The following is a 6051-nucleotide window of genomic DNA, read 5'->3' as shown; positions in this document are numbered from 1 at the left end:
ATTTTAAAAAAAACAGTAAAATCTAGCTAGAAGGCAGGGATTGGGTCTTATTCTTCCTTTGGAACCCCCATCATCTATGAATCTGTGTTCTGTACATGCGAATGATAATAATAATAACCGTGGCATTTGTTAACCGTGGCTTACTGGGTGCCAAACACTGTAGTAAGCACTAGAAGGAGATAGAAGATAATTAGGTGGGTCACAGTCTCTGTCCCACATGGGGCTCACAGGCTAAATGATTGCTCAATACATCCTGTTGACTGACAGATAGGTCCTTATCTTAGGCCTGTATGCCCAGCTGGGATCAAAAGACTAGAGTGGCCACTGGCAAACAAACAGGATCCTGTGCCAGTAGGGAGGCCTGGGGACAGCAGATGGGGTGTGGGTGGGTCTTTCCCACTGCTGCAACTGCCTCTGGGTTCAGATTGCTGCTCTCAAGAGTCAAGCTGCCCTGGACTGAGTGGAGGTGGGAAGGATGGGAAAAGGCCTAGTTGTGCCACACTAGCCTTGGGCAGTGCCCATCTAAACAACGAAGAGGTAGCACCGGCTCTGGTGATACCAGTAGCTGTAGATAGCAAGTAATGGCAGAAACAGTGCAGGGTCTGGTCTGAACAACAGAGCTCAAACTGCAGCCAAAAGCTGGTGTGCCCTTCTAGACTGTAAGCTCTGTGTGGGCAGGCATTATCTTTATTGCTGAATTATATTTTCCAAGTGCTTAGTACAGTGCTCAATAAATATGATTGAATGAATGAATGAAAGAATGAATGATGACAGTCTGGGCAGCCCCCTCGGGCACGCACCCGAGGGGTCGTCAGTGCCCAGGTTAGAGTCAGGGAACTTTAGCTTTGTTTTCTCCATTGTTTATACTTTATCTTGGCTTTCCATCTTGGGTCGTGAGGCATCTGGGTAAGAATAGAAAAGCCTCATTTGGGAAGTCCCTCTAGCCTTGGGGAGAGAGAGGTATGTGAAGAGTGACCTGCCACAGGATTGGAACAAAAGCATTTCAGTTGAAACCAACTGTCAGCGGGGGTGAGAAAAGAGGAAAAGAGAAGCAACTTTAAAGAGGCTTTAGTATCCTCCTCCTCCTCTCAACCCCTTTGGGTTTGTTATCACATTTTAACAGGATTGGAAACTCCCAAACCAGCGTTATCTAATAACTTGTTTCCGCTTTATACTCGGAATGGCCTGATTTTATTTCATGTCTGGGGCTGCCAGTCAGATATTTGGAGGGTAAAGGTCAGACCAGGGACTCTAGCTCTTCCAAGCCCCTCCCACCTTATTTTTAACCCTGTTTCTCTTATCGGTTTCCCCACTGGATCTCAGTCCATAGCATCTGTCACTGAGTCAAAGGAATCGGATGAATCCCGGTCCCCGGAAGACGACCCCCTCCACCGCGGAAGCTGTTTTCTGGCCAATGACAATCTCCGGGGGCAAGGGTCCAGGCTGAGTCAGGCCTAGGAGACTCTGATCCCCAAGACAGAATGGTCTTGGGAGGACACGTGACCTCACAGCTGACTTGGAGGCAAGGAGGATGGGCCTATCCCCATTGAACCGAAACCTGTTCCTTGCTAAGATCTCAAACTGGCTCTCGTCTCTCTCTGGTGTGCTAAATTCCCGCTCTTCCATTCCATGTAGAAGCATCACGAACGCTGGGAGATCTTTTCCGGCAGCTAAAACAACTGCCTTACGCTGGCCTTTGTTCACTGTCCAGGTCTCTCAAGTGTGAACCTCCAAGTCTAGGATTGGAAACAGAGAAAAGGGATTCATAGAGAAAAACATGAGTGAACCAACTGGGACTGAGGATTTTGAGGGCACCCAACCTGCTCTAGAGATGACCCGAGTCTGCATTGGCCTGGACTGCCCCAGCCCCTCAGAGAGTCCTCAGAAAAGGATTGGTCCAGATTGGCTCAGATCGGCCAGAGATTTGGCATGGCCTAGAGTCAGAGGGTCCTGGGTTATTCGCAATTAGTCTTGGCTCCGTCACTTGTCTGCTGTGTGACCTTGGGCTAGTCACTTTACTTCTCTGTGCCTCGGTTGCCTCATCTATAAAATGGGGATTAAGACCGTGAGCCCCACGTGGGACAGGGACTGTGTCCAAACTGATTAGTCTGTATATACGCCAGAGCTTGGCACACAGTAAGCACTTACAAATAATATTATTATTATATTATTACTATTAGCCCTCCTAGGGATACCTTTGTGGTAACCGTGACCCCCACAGACAGGGAAGCAAGGCAACATGCCAACTTGTCAACGGGTCCACACACTTTCCTCCTCCACCCCCGCCCCGCCCCAGACTTCCCTCACAAGTTACCAACCTGAGGGGGTTTTCCTTCACTCCCATATAAAGAGACCTGCCCCGGGGCACGGAGCGCTACCCTTAAAGGTCAGTGCAATAGAGAGGGGGAAGTGCTTTCAATCTAGAGCAGAAACTCCCAGGAGGCTAAAGCAGTGGAAGGGGAGGAGCGTCAGTCTCCATGTCCCCACTTCTCTGTCAGATAAAAGGTCGCACCTGGGACAAACCTCACCACCTGACTAGCAGCAGCTCTGCAAAGCCTCCGAAGAGACCTGTACTCTGAAAACAAGTGAGTTGGCCCCACAGTCACTGCCTACCCTCTGCTTTCACTTCTCCAAACACTCTCTGAAGAACGATTAAGGTTATCATTGTTATCATGATCACCCCTGTCATTTATTCCTAAAGAGGGCCATTTATACAGCACCTGCAATGTTTTCAGTGAAATGAATAGGGCCTCTACCTCGCCTACCACTTGCCCCACCTGCTACTCACACCACACTGCTCCATTACTTCCATCCCACTGGGGACTTTCCATCACCCTGCAGGTCAAACAAAGGCTACCGTCTGTGGTCTTCAAAGCTTCCCCACCACCACCCGGTTTGCTCCACCTGTGGTCTTTTAGCCCCGGCTGTTCTCCGGGCCCGACACAACGTGATGGTCTTTTTGATGCTCCCACCCCTCTTCTACTTCGGAGCCTTTGCTCAGGGTGTCCCTTATTTTAATTTTTTATGATATTTGTTAAACGCTTACTATATGCCAGGCCCTGTTTAAGCACTGAGGTAGATAAAAGCTAATCAGGTTGGACATAGTCAATGTCCTACCTGGGACTCACAGGCTAAATCTCCATATAACAGATGAAATAACTGGGGCACAGAGAAGTGAAGTGACTTGCCCAAGATCACACAGAAGACACATGGCAGAGCTGGGACTGGAGCCCAGGTCCTTTGGACTCCTAGGCGTGTGCTCTATCCTCCAGGCCACGTTGCTTCTTAGGTATACTACAGCTCACAGCTTCCCTCCTCCCTTTCACTAACACGTAGATCATCTTTCCTTTCAGCCATATGTCAAGATCCTCTTCTTCCAGGAAGTTTTCCCTGAATAACCCCAATAATCTGTGACCTCTCCTACCTGCCAGCCGTACTGTTGGCATACTAAATATATATTATATATATTTATATATCTGTGTGTGGGTGTTTACCTGGTGGTTTTGTTTTCATCCACCTTGTCTCTATTAGGTTGTAAACTTCTTGAGGGCAGGGACCAAGTCTATTCTTAATCAGGTGCAGATAACGTTCACAGTAGTGCGATGCACCTTTGGGGTACTTAATGAATGATTGTTGACTAATACAAAGTTGAATGCTGCTACTCACTGTCCGGCAAGAAGCTGCTGTCAGCAAATATGGCCTCAGACATAACAGAGAGATCTTTTGAACCCTGGAGCTTCCTTGAAACGTCACTTTTTGGCCACAGGCAGAGCGGCCTTCACAGAATGATCTCACAACCTGTTTTAGTTATCATCAATCCACACTGAATCACCTCTCAGGGGAGTCAGATAGCCAGCACCCTCCTTGTTAATAATTCTTAGAGGTGAGGGATGCAGACACCCACACTGCTCCAAGATTGTAAGGATGACCCCTAACAGGATCCGGGAACCCACATTCCTAAGCTTCAGCTGAACTACCAAATACCCCTCTTCTTCGGATTAGAGAAGCAGTGTGGCCTGATGGATGGAGCATGGGGCAGAGAGTCAGAAGGACCTGGGTTCTAACCCTGGCAAGTCATTTAATTTCGCTGTGCTCCAATTACCTCATCTGTAAACTGGGGATTTAAGACTGTTAGCCCAGTGTGGGGCCGGGACTGTGTCCAACCCGATTTGTTCGTATCCACCCCAGCGCTTAGTACAGGGCCTGGCACATAGTAAGTGCTTAACAAATACCACAATTGCTATTATTATTATTCAGATGAACTCACTACTTCCACTGAACTTAACATCACAGGGCCATCTTTCAGGCTTCTTCCAGGAAGCTGGCATAACTAGAAAGATGATGTTGAATGAATCCTCTCTCTGGACTTTTTTCTTGCCCACTTTGGAGTGGGCATAGAGAAGCAACAGACAAAGGAACCATTAACAATGGAACCAGTTAACAAGGTGCTGTGAACCGTGAGCAAGCTGACACTTCTCCCATATGCCCCATTCTAGAGAAACCACCATAAAACAGATAAACCAACAGGGCACCTAATAGTTCTGGCTATAAAGATCAGTTAATCAGTCAACAGTCGCAAGACATTAAAAACCCATTGTGTGCAGAGTACTGTGGTAGGCAAAGTAGAGGATCACTACAAAGGAAGAAGAGTACACAGTGTCAGGCCTCCAGGAGCTCACAGTCCAATGGTGGGGGTTGGACAGGACAGAGAAGTTGGCAAATAAACATCTAGCCCAAATGACCAAAAGCAAGAAAAGATAGGCAAGAACTCAGATGGCAATATAATATACAGGGGCCTCCTCAATTCTAGACAGCGCTTGAGTGCCTGGAGTCAGATGGGGTTAATCCATAGGGCCTTCATGGAAGCATTGGGCTTTAGCAGCATCTGGAAAGAGGGGAGGGGTAGTGTTTCTCTATTTAGGGAGCTCTTAAAGGTCAAGGACCATGTCTGACTCGCTCTCTACAGTGCTTAGTAGAAGGCCAGATGCGTATGGGCAGCTGAGGTTGACTTGATGACTTCTGTTCTGTTACATAAATTAGAGACTGGAGTTGGGTAGATAGGGGAAGCATTCTCTCCATACATTTATTTGGGGGTGGGAAGGAGATTCAGTTCCCCTTCCTCCTCTCCGCCACGCATACGGGAGCTTTTACCCATTTGCTGCCATCTCCTGCCTCACTCCTAGAGACCCCTCAGGGTGCACAGCACTGTTTGGAGGCTGGGTGGAGGCAGCTCCTGGCCTCCAGCAGTGATCCTGCTTTGTACATGGAGCTGCCCAGGGCATCCTTTAAAGAGTCAAACAAGACACAGTGATGGGATACCTGCAGCGGCCAGAGAAGGCACTTGAAAAAATCAGCCCCCAATATGCATGTGACATCAAACACATGGCACTGGGAACAATCAGTGGTATGTATTGAACAGCTACTTAACTTACTGTGTGCAAAGCACTGCACCAAGCGCTTGGGAGAATACAAAACTATAGAGTTGGAAGAGATGATCCCTGCCCTCAAGGAGCTTAGTGGATCTAGTGTAAGGATGTCATATCATGATCATCTTTGCAGAAGTCTGTCTGATTTGGCCAAAATAGTCCCAAAACTCAGTTCCCCCACTCCCAAATACTCCAGAGCCATTGCATACCCCTCTCAGGTTTGGGTGAATTCAGGATGCTGTGACTGAACTGAACAGCAGACCTCAAGCAGCAGGAGTCACAGAGGTGGGAGGCTGGTTGCTGAAACTAAGTATAGAAAACTCCCAGGAAAATCTATAACAGGAGACAAGCTAGCTGAAAACCAGGCAGGCCAATGTAAAACTGGATGAATGACCAACCCAAGGGGCTCCTGAGCCCTTCGAAGGGGTACACACTTCCTGGACTGTGAACCGCCCTGAAAGATAGTCCCGTTTAGGCTATGAGCTCATCATTGGACAGGGATTGTCTCTGTTGCCGAATTGCACATTCCAAGTGCTTAGTACAGTGCTCTGCACATAGTAAGTGCTCAATAAATACTATTGAATGAATGAATGAATGAATGAATGAATGAATGAATAGGAGGGCC

The 6051-nt window shown here is 48.0% G+C and overlaps 1 long non-coding RNA gene across 1 annotated transcript; it reads right to left on the bottom strand.

Moving 5' to 3' along the window:
• Positions 1 to 1172: 1172 nt before the first annotated feature.
• Positions 1173 to 2417, bottom strand: LOC120638870. Its single transcript, XR_005660888.1, has 2 exons — positions 2319 to 2417; positions 1173 to 1736 (listed from the first exon to the last, which is right to left on the bottom strand). It is a non-coding gene; the product is annotated as an uncharacterized LOC120638870 (long non-coding RNA).
• Positions 2418 to 6051: the final 3634 nt, after the last annotated feature.

This window comes from Ornithorhynchus anatinus, chromosome 16 (genome assembly GCF_004115215.2).
Source record: "Ornithorhynchus anatinus isolate Pmale09 chromosome 16, mOrnAna1.pri.v4, whole genome shotgun sequence".
Taxonomy (NCBI): Eukaryota; Metazoa; Chordata; class Mammalia; order Monotremata; family Ornithorhynchidae; genus Ornithorhynchus; species Ornithorhynchus anatinus.
This window is presented reverse-complemented; position numbering and strand designations above follow the sequence as displayed.